The sequence below is a fragment of the Ischnura elegans genome, chromosome 2 (assembly GCF_921293095.1).
Source record: "Ischnura elegans chromosome 2, ioIscEleg1.1, whole genome shotgun sequence".
In the NCBI taxonomy this organism is placed as follows: domain Eukaryota; kingdom Metazoa; phylum Arthropoda; class Insecta; order Odonata; family Coenagrionidae; genus Ischnura; species Ischnura elegans.
In genome coordinates, this window is record NC_060247.1 from 121,809,025 (window position 1) to 121,822,489 (window position 13,465).

Below are 13,465 nucleotides of genomic sequence, written 5' to 3' on the forward strand. Positions count from 1 at the left end.
GGGTTCAACCAAGGCCAAAGAGTAAGTTATTCATGCATCCAGAGTAGGAGGTAAATGAATTACGTCATTAATTTTTTGAAAGAATAACTTAAGCTTTGGTTTTCCACAGAATTTTTTATAAAATCATGGTCATGATTTAATAAAAATTCTGTGGTGAAACAACGTTCAAGTTATTCATTCAAAATGTTCAGAAAATTCCACAAAGTATCGCAGGAAAACTACCATATTTATTCTGTCATTAAAATTAAATATCACCTTGACAATGTCTTACTTTCTCCCTTCATTATAAGAATAAAGTTTTATACTCTGCTTAGCCTTCATAATTTGTGTTAAAATTATTTTTTTTAAGTGATGCTCATAAATATTAGGGGCAAAAATAAAGGATTCCACAATCGTTGTTCGACTTCTTTGAAGAAAAATGAGTGATATTTAATGATTGGGTTACTATATCATGTGATTGTATTGTTTTATAATGTGACTCATGTAGCCATCCCTTTTTTATCATCTATCATCATCGACCACCATCCACGAAAAAATATAAGGCGGGGTGCGCGTTCATACGCGTGAGTTTGGATAACGCCTTCTATTTGACTTGGGTAAAAAAGATAAGTTATCTCCGAAGCCCCTCCACGTCACCTGGTATATCACGCGCCGTGTGCCTTGCTCTTATCACAGTGTAGGTAGAGAAGTCATCGAGGCTGGAGCAAGGTGCGTGAACAAGGTGTAGTCTAGAAGATCGACCAAGGACCGTTTTTCTACAGCAATAGGACATCCTCCTCTGGGATTAAGAAGGGAGCGTCCTACGGGGGTTGCTAGTTAATCATCCCGCTTAAGGGATTAATCCGGAAAGGTAAGAGACGATTCACAACTAATCCTAACTATTTTCTTATGTTAAGTTCCCTCATTATAGATCGACTCATCATGTCAAGAGGGGAAAATTGTAGAATGACCATTTACACCTCATCCCAGCAGATTGCGAATGTATGGTTTAAATTAAGTACGTTCAACCATAGAATATAATTGTATCAACGAGATGCGAAAAATGTGAAATAAATTCGCAATCGAATATTTTATTACGCAATATAATAATTCCGTCAATCAGTCAAAAAACTCAACATCACTTTTAGTGGGCGTTGTATGCATTGCATTTTTTTTAAACATACATTTTTCTCATAAATAATCTAATAACGTACGTCGAAATCATTATTTCAGCCTTTTATGTAGAAGAGGGCCACTTTCTAATGATTCTAAAACAAATTAAGAAGGCTAAGAGGAGTAAAAAGTTATTTTCTTTTAAAGGAAAAGTTTATGGAAAACATTAACTTAAAGATTCATCACTAACAGTGTTTCCTTTTGGCGTGACTTATTAAATTTGAAAGCGGACAAATTCTGATACGAGGTGTAGGAAAGAGGAGGCCATTTTGATATATATTGATTGAGCAATTACTGAAAGTTAACTGCCTCGCAACGACGGATGAACCGATAAGATACTGCTCTAGAGGAAAAAGCGGAGACTGGAATTAATCTTCGAATGCCAGGAAAACGAGATTACTGATATATGAAATATGGCGTGGGCGTTCGATGAAGCCATTGGTGATATCTTTCCTCTCGACCTCTTTACAATCAACTTGCTGTGAGCTAAAGTCCAAGCTAGTCTCCCTCGCGTACATCTGTAGCCTCCTAAAAAACTGGTGTATTTTTTTCTTAACTTACTCTTGAAAAAACAACAAATACACTAAGAAACCATAAAATTATACGTAAAGTTGAATATATTATGATATTTTACCGCCGAAAAACTGGTATGCGATCTTAGAAGCTATTTTCAAAGACCACTTTCATTCTCTCTTCTATCCTCTCATTGTTTCTGAGTACCAGCACAAGGAATTTTAATTGATACGACCGAAAACGCTATTATTCCCTAGTTTTTTTTACTTCATCTACTAGTTCGGTCATAAAGGTGCTTTTATTATTGTTTCATTTTATTACAAGTTAAATTACAAAATATTTATTCATCCACATCTACATACTACCCCGAAAAACCACCTAAAAGGCCTGCGGCAGGGGGTGTTAGGACTCCAGTCGTTAACAAATAATAAGGATATCCATCAAAGAAATTACACCTAGCATTTATTAAAGTAATTTATTGCTCGGGGAAGAAACGAATTCCCATACTTATCCGTTCGGCCAAATACCTCTCTTAATCTATCGCTTCTTTCGGACCTGAAAATACAGTGTGGTTTTAATACGCTGTTCTCCATGTTGCTCCGAAAGATATCAATTCTCGATTGTTCAATTAATGTAAGCCTAGCGCGTAGCCTTCACATCTCTAGCGGCTCCAAGCCGAATTCGTTCAACATCTGCGAAACACTTTCTGTACGCCCGGAGCAATTTTTTTTACGATAATGCAGCAGTTTTATTTTGTGCATGATGCATTTCACATTCTACTACGCTACTCTGTTGAGTTTTCCATGCGGCAACTCCAAAATGTTTACTATAATTGCGAACCAATCGGCAAGGATAAATAAGAAACTCGTTCCTCTCTCTCTCACATGATCAGTTTATTCTCACATTAAATACATAGACCCTAGATAAAATGAAGCTTAATCGGATTAGACGCTACGCGCAAAAATAATTGAAAGATAATTTATATCCACATTACGCAATTTTAAATGTCTCCTCTACGCTTCTTATTTTTATTTTTTCCGATAATGATTCTGAGTCACCAGATAGCAGGGCGTCGACGGACGAATGGAACGGATCATCATGGCTGCCATGCTGTCCGCCATTACCTCTACAAAGCCTTAACCCACGCCAGCCATTTGAATTACTCAAATTAGTTTCGAGAGAAAAGGAATTCAAACATCGCCTTTTAGTTTCGTCCGGACAAATTTTAAAAAAAACTTCGCTTTCGCTTAAAGTCTTTACAAACGTCATCGTAAGGTTAAAAACTATGTTCCATAAACGTCTTTCGCCATACAGATAGGCATCTGTTTTACGCCGTAAGATAGGAGTGGGTGTTCCATCGTTCCGACGTGATTTCCAGAAACCCTGAGTCATCACTCACGTGAACCACATACTTTAACGAAGGAATAAGTGCATTCAAAATAGTTTTAAAACCATTTTACTTCAATAGAGAGGCATGTATTTATTGTGATTAGGCTCGTTCAAATGAGTTTTTTTGCTGATATATGCGCCAAAAGATCTTGCCAAAATGGCCATCATATGAGAGCTATCCTTTGGCCATTTATTAAGTTTTCATTTCGCACTTATCGTGGTTATCCATTCATTTTGATACAACGGTTTACCATTGACTCCAAAAAAAACGTAACTCACCATTCTTAGTGTAAAAAGTTAAATTAAGGATAGCAAAGGTTTCTCGATTAATAAAATTAATAGCTTCACTCACTAGGACGACTCATTGCATATTTTTATTTTTCCACAGTTCTATCCTTGCATGAAATGATGGGCACGTATATTTTTTAATCACGCGCAATATTTTTATGACAGTGTGGTGTGCATTTTGGGATGTTCTTGCGTATTTATTGCTGGTAATTGGTCACCCCCTATCAAACGCCCTAGATGGCTCTCGATGGGGCTCGCTGAGTATTATGTAGATGTATCAGTAAGATGGTTTGGGCTGTCTATTCCTCGATATAGATAGGCGATGGACAAATACGTGAGAATATAGGTCTCTTTATTTTAAAAACATATACACCAAGGATGAAATTCACCATGAAAAAAATATTTGGCTTAGCTGGGATTTGAACCCGGATCTATCGGTTGATGTAGCTGCTGGTACAAATACATGCAATCGGAAGATCCGGGTTTGAGCCCCGGTTAAGACAATTATTTTTTCATAACGAGTTACATCCTTGATGAATATATAACTTTGTAACCGTACATGTGACCGCGGGAAAAGTTAATTGTTCTACGCAGTGCTTTGAAAAACAATTGTAATTGGTACACCAAGGTCGAACGAGTCTTAGTCTGCTGAAATTCCTCTCCTTTTCTCCTTCTTCAAATACTATCCTGACTACACAATCAAGTCTCGTTAGGTGGTCCATTCAGTTATCTACCAGGAGGTCGTCACCATCAAGTAAACTCCATCATCTAAGAGTGCAGGACGCTTTTATCAATAATTACAGTGTAAGCCTGAATAATCATTCAAAGACTTTTTACAATATCATCTTTAGTAATAAGAAGTTTCGAAGGTAAATATTGATAGTGATCACCACGGACCAAACCATGATTTCCATATAGTTTTCCGAGGTAATAAGCGGCTATCACTCGTTTAAGAATAGGCCACACATCCATAGCCCAATAATACCTCTTTACCGAAGAGAAATAGCCACTCTCACCTGATTAATTGCCTTTTTAAGTGAGATTTAACTTCATTGAAAACTTACAAACTCCCGTATAGTAATATAACGGCTAGGGTAGGAATGTTACATTTTTCATGCAGGTAGCGAATAAAATAACCATTTTTCTATATACCTATAACCCACTACTCAATTCAATAAGCTGATCTGCGCGATCTAACCATAGCCGTCGGCAATCCCAGAATCCAATTTACCTCTGAAGGTTAAAAGGCGTTCTAATTTCTCCATATTTCCGGTGCAACCGCGTCGGTTTGTTGGTGATGACAACAGTTTCGCTGGCACTGCTGCCAGCGTTTTCAGGTCGAAGATGAATGATGATGATGATGAAGATGATGGTTCATCTTCGACCTGAAGACGCTGGCAGCAGTGCCAGCGAAACTGTTGTCATCACCAACAAACCGACGCGGTTGCACCGGAAATATGGAGAAATTGGAACCTGAACACCGCGGAAATCTACGTAGTCACATTAAAAGGCGTTCTTATCACTCGAGGGACTCCAGAGACTTCAATGGGCGATATGTCTAATTTACTGGACATTTAAGAGGACATATACATAATACCCAGCGAGCCACCTCTACGGCATTTGGCAGGGGGTGACCAGTTACCAGCAAGCAGAATGGAAATGGATCCACACTTTTACACCAACAGTCATAAAAATATTACGCACGATAACGAATACGCGTGCACATTCATGCAAGGCAAAACATTCCGACGATTGGTAATTCCAATAGCAAATCCATGCAAGTTTAGAAACAACGGAAAAATAAAAACATAATAGTAGCGAGTAATACCATTAAATTTATCAATCGAGTCACGGTTGCTGTCCATGATAGTACGAGGAAAGGATGACGTTCTAAATCGACGCATCCATTTAGCGACGGCGAACGAAGGATATTTTTCACGTCGTCTGAGAAAGTATCTTCTCCAAATTTACTAAGTAATTTTAGCCTATACTTTTCTCTAAGCTCCTCTTAAGATTCCCATCTTAAATCGCCTAGCATATTGTAAATTGTGCACTTTTTACAGTAAGAGCTCATCACGAAGCTGGCCGCCCTGTAAAATTACAGTTACAATTACAATTACGTCTTGTAAGATTGTCCACTTCAGAGACCACCTAGAAATTAATGAAGAGTTCTCGGGATCGCCTACGGGTCAGGAACTGCATAACTGCCTGTTGGAAGTTCCTGGCCCAGTGGCGATCCTGATAACTCTTCACTGAGTCTATTCGCCGGGAAAGCGCGAAATCTTTCTTCACCACCTAGAAACTTTCGAATATTGCCGTAAAAATGTTGAAATTTGAGTCACAGAAATTTCTAATTGCAATGTCACTTGCTATATGTACCATCATAAGTGGGTTACGACACATGAGTAGCAGAATCTTAACAAGAAATTACGTTACTCAGTGACTCAAAGTCATCTGAAGGCCTATCCGTGCATACGGATGTAAATCCGTGAAATCAGCGATTACGAGTGAGTGATTATTTCTCTATCACTTTAAGGATCACCACTATAAATGAAAATAACATTTCGTAAAAGGTAATCGTTACAAGTAAAAACTTCTGCTAAAATAATCGTTACACGTAATCTGATTACTTTCACTCGATTATTTACCAACATTGACAGATGAAACGAGGACCCAGGACGGGCTCGCGGGGTTAATCTCCCGAGGGCCGGGTCTATAAGCATTCGTTCTTCACCCGCACAGCTTGGAAGTGGGAGGACAGGGAAGGAAATGAGGGTAGGAGACGCCGCGGCGATGAGAGCCCGACGACACCTCCAGGGAGAGGATAGGAATGGAAGGGTGGGGACTAGGGGCAAACCCGCGCTGCCATGGGGACAACGAGGTTCACTACCACTAGTCGATACCTTCACAGCATAAACGCTCAACAATCGCCCAGCGAATAAAATTCGCTCATCTAGTAGCCCAGCAATACAAATCCGCTCAGCTGGCATTGTCCGGAGCATAAACGCTCACCTTCAAGCTTGGAGAATAGGAGATGAGCGTTTATGCTCCGAACACTGCCCGCTGAGCGATTTCGTGTTGTTGGGCTACTAGATGAGCGGATTTGATTCGGTTGGCGATTGTTGAGCGTTTTTGCAGTGGAGATATTGTAGTGCAACCAGTGGCGCCGACTCCATGGGGCCTGAGGGGGCCCGAGCCCCCTCAAAGATTCGTTTGGGGGGGCAGAGCCCCCTCAATAATTCAAGAAAATAATTAAGTTATATTATGCTTTGTGAAATCACATAAATATATTGGTAATTTTTATTTCCCATGTTTATCGATAGTTACCTTTTAAAATAAATTCAACAATGTAAGTTGAAACAAATAATTATAAGGTTAAGCAGGTTAACTGAATCAAGTGGAGTGAATCATGGTAGTGTTTCGGTGCTGCGACACACTTTGAATTTAACCTCTTCCCGGGGCAAGACCTCCGATATGGGCCCCCCCAATATTTTTTATAAGTCGGCGCCCCTGAGTGAAGCCATAACTTAATTTGTCAAAGAAAAAAAGAGGATTATTCTATAATGAGAAGAATACATCGATTATTCCGTGGGATAACCAACGTTGCCAACGCATGAGGGCCCAAGGGGGGCCTTTTGAAGGATACAATACACCTGGGCCGGGACTCAGTACCAAAAACTGATTCGCCCGATCACCCGGGGATGGGTTGGAGTGATAAGAAAAAAAAGAATGTGCCGCGCCGCAGCGATAGGAGCCCGTCGACGCCTCTGGGGAGAGGTTAGTAGTGGAAGGTATGGAATACGGACAAACCAGCGTTTCCATGGGGACAACGGGGCCCACTACTAGCGAAACAAGTGCTTGATTTACCATCGAAAATAGAGAACTATTCTATGTTGAGAAGAATCCATCGATCATTAGTTGGATAACCAAAATTGACAGTGAGATCAGTACCGGAGGTGGGTCCTTTGAGCATTTATTATATATAAAATAAATGAAGCCATGCTTTAGCTATAGGTACTACCGTGAGGCGAGTTAGAATAGGATTCTTCACCAGAGCAAGATATAAGCTAATTTTACTTCGTAAAATTGGAGAAGATTTTACCTCAGACGACGTGAAAAATAATTTTCGTTTACCGTCGTACTATGATAGACGTCATGAGAAGAAAGTAAAAGAAATAAACGGCAAAACAGAGTAACCCCTCATTTCATTCTTTCCTCGTGCTTTAAAGTATAGCGAGGGCGTCTCCATTAACAAAATTATTCGCTTCACTCTTCAGGACGACTCATTGCATATTTTTAATTTGCCATTGCCCTAATCTTTTACGTCTTTACTGTAGGAATTACTAACCGTTGGCAATTTTTGCCTTTGAATGAATGTGCACATATTCGTAATTATTATGCGTAATATTTTTATTAACGTGTGGTGTGTATACGGAGATCCTCTTGCATTGTGCATGATGGTGATTGGTCAACCCCTGAAAAACACCCTAGAGATGGTTCGTGGGATATAACATGTACATGTAGATTCTTATTGAGCACATTTGCACTGCACATTTAACTTTTAGTATAACATCTAGATGTATCCGCTGGCATTGGAATTCGGTGCACACGGTCTAACTTCTCGCTCTAACTAGCCTCACGGTAGTACCTATAGCTTACGCATGGTTTTGATTTATGCCTATTTTTTGTTGGGACGCTGAAACTGAATCCGAATTTTTTTAGCAAAATCATACAAATTTACACGTAAAATTGCATATAAATTGATATGTAGCCTTGCTTTAGTCCCGGTCAATGCCTATTTTACTTCTTTATCATAGATTGATGTCACCAAGAAAGCAAAACTTGTACTTAACGTAATGATTTTAAGCTATTGAGTTATTCAGTCGCTATAGAACATCATTAATGGAGGCACGAAAGTAGTCTTCCTCCCTTCGAGGTCACCGAAGTAATGCTATCTACGTGGAACAATGATAACAATGTTTATTTAACGGTGGAAAACGCTCCCCAAACACCTGATACCAGGATTTCGGTGCAACACCATGAGATTATTAGGATTACTGATAAGTTACGTTGGGATGGATACGTCTAACAATGAAAGTGGATTGCGAGTAGAGAGCAGAATATCGAACAGCGCAGCACCGAGACATAGAACTTCTTTGCAGGAACTTTTCTATGAGTACTCCACCAAATGTCACGAGAAAAACTACATATTCTGTTGCAGTCGAAAGCCTTATGAAATAGCACACTTAATCGAGGGAAATTCGAGGGTTATATTAAACAATCATTGTTCCAGTGGACAGGGAAATTCGGAAAATAATTTTTCTCGCAATTAACCGACTTGAAAAAAATCCTTAGTTTACTTCCCTACTATGGTAGATGTTATCACGGGAAGGAAAAGGAAATAGACCGCAAAACAGAGAGATTTAAAATGTCCTTCTTTCCTCGTACTCTAAAGTCCGCTTTACACGGGGAACGGAATTGCGCAGGTTAGAACTGCATTAATTTCTAAACTGGCGTGGAATCGCGCGAATGAACGAAGGAAATTAGAACAGGGGCGATTTTGCCATCTCACGTGCACGCATTCTTGCATGTTTTGTAGAAATTTACCACTTTACTTGACGCAATTTTGACTGCGCCTTCGTACACACGTCAGATTGTGCAAGTACGTGCCCCGTGTAAAACGACCTTAATGAGTAGCAACGGTGGCTCGATTAATGAAATTAATGGCATCACTCGTTAGAACGGCTAATTTCTTGGTTATCTTATTCCATTGTTCTAATCTTGATTGGATTTACTATAGTAATTAATATTCTTTAGCGAGTTTTGCTCTTGCATGAATGTGCGCGTATTTTTTGCTATTATGCGTAATATATCTATGAGGGTTTACTGTGCATTAGGGGATTCATTGCATGCTGGTGATTGGTCACCCTTGCTTAGCACATTAGAGGAGGCTCGTAAGGCATTATATAAAAAACTAATACTGCCATAGTTTTCTTAGCGATATCATAACAGAGCGTAACGTAATAGTTATATGATGTGATAACGCTTCAACACGAGTACTCTTGTCTTCCAACTCTCCCGGCCATGTGCCTGTCTTATAAATTCTCCTCATAATTCAGTGTATATATATTCTGCATAGAATAAATATGTTACAAGTTCAGTGTTGCAAAGAGGTTTCATACAATAAAAGGTGACAAATAGCTGCCATTATTCATTCAATAAAAATTTAATAGCTGTCATTACTTTTAATTTACATTTACATCTAGGAACTAACCTGCAATTCGCCTAAATAGACGTGTGACGAGGGAAGTTAGGACAACAGTGGTTTACAAATAAAAAGGAAATTCTCTAACGAAATGCCGCCTATTAGTTATTGAAGTCCTTTATTGTTCGGGGAAAAAACGAATTCGTATATCTATCCGTTCGACAAAATGTCTCTCGTAATTTATCGCTTCTGTCAAACCTTAAAATATTGTGGGTTTCTAATATGATGTTCTCTGTGTCGCTCTGAAAGATATCTACTCCCAATCGCTTAAGCAATCGAAGTTTAGCGCGCAGCCTCAGAATCTCCTGTGACTCACAGCCTAAGGGTCTTCAACTCGCCGCCACCAGGCCGAATGCGGCCCGCCGCACACTGGGCTGAAATCGAAAAAAGCTGGACAAAACCTAAAAAACAATTTTTTTGAGGGCGGAATTTTAAACTGCGCGCCGGCTAATTTCTCGCGGCACCTAGAGGCTAAAGAAAATATTGTATCGCGCCACAAAATATAAAATATGTATCAGCACACTCGTAAAATATAATCAATGTCAAAAACCGCATTGATTGATAATGAACTTTTTAACCAATAAAGATTTAACTAGAAAAGATAACCACTTTGAAATTACCTGTTTTATAAGTTATTGATGTGGCGGTAAAGTGACGAGGATTATTGTGGCCCTCCGGATGATGGGAAATCGATTTTTTGCCCTTGCATTAAAAAAGGTTGAAGAACCCTGGCCTAATTAGTTTGACCTATGTGTAACGCTATCTGTACACCCTTAGCAGTTTGTGACGAATCGCGCCACTTTCCTTTGTATTTGATTAAGTTCACGGTTAAAGTCTTTCCGCCACCGAATCCTTATGCTCGCTTCGTATCGAAGGTGTGGCCAGACGAGTGCGAAATAGTACCCCTCTTTTACTTTTTCATCCGAAACTCCTCCCCCAACGCGCTTGACGAATCCTAGCTTCTTCAGGGCTCTGTCACAAACCATTCTCCCACTATTTTCAGAGCGTAACTCTTTCTTCCGAGATTTAATGCGATCAAGCATTCAGGCTCCGATAAAAACCGACCAGCTGAACAAGTGCAATGGAAAAATTCGCATTAACCAGGGGAGTGATTCCGAATGATAACTGACCACATTCGGAGAGCAGTTAGGCCTTAAAATGAGTCGTTCAATGATTAATTTATTGCTGGATGCTACAATGATAGGAAGTGTACTGTTCCCGAGCTATTTAACTTAACCAGTCACTTTTACTTCTCCATAGTGTCTTAGATTAATTTTTCGCATTGTACGTCTAATATGGTCTCATGAAAAATAAATAATTCCGGTCGATTTGGCTAATTTTTATGCAGTATATTTTTGTTCGGTTCCCATTGAAACGAAAAAAATATATTCTACTATATGAGCTATAAGGAGCCTCTAAAGTTCGAGTTCTTTTTATTAGACACTATGCATGAAATGGTTAAGTGAGCCGCTATTCGAGCGCCACAGGCGATCACTTATTGAACTTCCGACCAATGCCCGTGTTTGGATAAACCTGTGACATCATCCGATTTTGAGTCAACACAGAACCATCCAGACGAGCCCATGGATATTAGGATTTCAATCGTTCCCGAGGGAATCCAAGGGCGATGCCAGTGAGATATCACTCCCTCCCACTTTCAATTGGCGATTGGGCAATCCGAGGAGCGGCTGTCAATGATTCATCGTCTCATTGGCCACAAGGGAGAAAAATGCGGACGACACGGGCAATCTTATCTGAGGAAGGAGTCCATGGGGAGATTACGACGGACTGGGTGGAAAGAATTCACCGACGTTTTACAGCTCGTATCCAAACACGCCTCCGTGTGTCTGACATTTCAATCCTGCCGCGTGAACGGCGGTGAAATTAGCATTAACTGCCAGGAGAAAAAATTCCTCTGGACCAGTAATAGAACCACGTACTAGTGGCGAATTTAAGGGGGGATCTCAGGTGCCACAGTGTCATAAATTAATTTTTTTTTGCTTTTTACGACGAATATGTTCGTCGCGTAGCTCATGAATAATTATTCCGAACGATTCGACTCATTTTTATGTTGTATATATTTAATCGATGCCCATTTAAACGGAAAATTACGTTCAATAGGCTGTGAGGAGCCTCAGTAGGTCGGGTTCATTTTGCTGGACACCACGATTGAATTTTTTCCCCTGAGACCTCCGCCCAAATCTCATCCAACTATTTTAATATTAATTAGTCTAATAATGTTTACATCCTTGTAAAGTAGTAAAGGAAGTGATATGTAAATGCATTACTACAATCCCCAAACGTGATAGAAGTTTGAGTTGCATTTATCTCGAAGCGTAGCTCTTAAAAAATTCTACGCGGGAGTACGCCCCTCTCTCCCGGGGGGGTATTCCGTTCCCCCAGACCCTGGTCATTAGGCCGGCCCTTATTTTTCGGAATTGCGAAAAGTTATGTTTTCCTGGTCTCAAAATGATCCAAATGAGGTTTATATTCACGTGTTAAAATTTGGTTACTTTAAAATAACGGCAACCCGTGCCCCAAGGGCCCTAAGTACTAAGGGCCCTAAATTGAGTTTTTTGAGGTCAAAAAGTGCTATTCCTATGTAAAACGTAAAAGTAAAGTCCTTCAGGGCCAATTTTCTGTTAGTTTTGACCTATCTCTAAGCGTTTAGGAGATATCGTCCGTCGTAATGCAATTCCCCCCCAGGGCGCCACCCCGCACCGCAGCACCGCTGAGGTACGGCCCGCACCACTTACTACAGACTTCCCCTCAACCCCCTCCCCTCCCACGGCAAAGACTTTGCTCACACTGGCAAGATCTAGCCTCTGAAGAAATGTGATTACCTTAGAAAGAATTTAATTGCCATAACAATACTTCCAATCCAAGAGATCAATTTATTTTCACTCTGTCCATGAATTTCGGTGCAATAACCAAAATAAAATACATTTTCATTGTATTTCTAATTTTTCATTGACATCCCATATTTGACAATTAAAGTGCCTTTCCGCACGTAAGGGTTGTATTGCGATGAAGAGCCACACTTAGTAATAAATTTTGAAAGCCCTCTTCCTTCAACGTGACTGCTTAAAAATCTTGAATTAGTTTCATCCCTCTCGCTGCACTATCATTTCCCACTTGATGACCCCGAATAATTTGCAAATCGTTCTTGTATGTTCATCCCATTCTCGCATGTGCACATCAAAGAATGCAATGCATATTTACAATGCATTAAATAGTTTTCTCGAATTAGTGGTGACAAAATTTGGTATGGATACCTTAGTCATGTCTTTATGTTTATAGAATGCCTTCTTCGGTGGATCATATTTTCCTTCACACGACCACATACGGCGTATCACGTTTTTATTTTCACACCTAGAAATGGATCCGTCAAAGAATGACAGGCCTACCAACTCCTCACTCATGAACCACAAGTGGTTTGAAAACCTCTTTTGTGCTGCTTTCGCTATGTCCAGGCTAACACTTTCGTAATTAACAAATCTTTTTAGGAACTAAGTGTCACTGTTGGGAAGAGATGCACAACAAGGAGCGGAGCAACACATCTTTTCCTTTCTTCTTGAATATATTGAAATCTATTCCACCAACAACTACATTTCGTTCTCCTCTTTATTTGCGTAAGAAGATTATTTCTTCAGCCCAAGCACATTTATCCGAGAGATTAACTGCACTTTCCTCCTCGTGCGTCAAAAATTCAATGGTACCGCTCCTTGCAATTTCAAACAAATCATCAAGTTTTGTAACGAAAGATTCTCTTCTCTTCATCTCCACTGTAGTTCGTGCTCTCTTTATGTCGTTGCACGTTCATCCATTCTTTGCGTCATTTTTCTAACTTTTCAATCG

At 39.8% G+C, this 13,465-nt stretch overlaps 1 protein-coding gene across 1 annotated transcript in view; it reads left to right on the forward strand.

The window, feature by feature from the left end:
- Positions 1–664: 664 nt before the first annotated feature.
- The window catches only part of LOC124154540, a 53,173-nt gene continuing 40,372 nt past the window's right edge, over positions 665–13,465 (forward strand). Inside the window, exon 1 of the mRNA XM_046528341.1 lies at positions 665–850. The gene's annotated coding sequence lies outside the window, so the exon portion shown is untranslated. The remainder of the gene's footprint in view (positions 851–13,465) is intronic.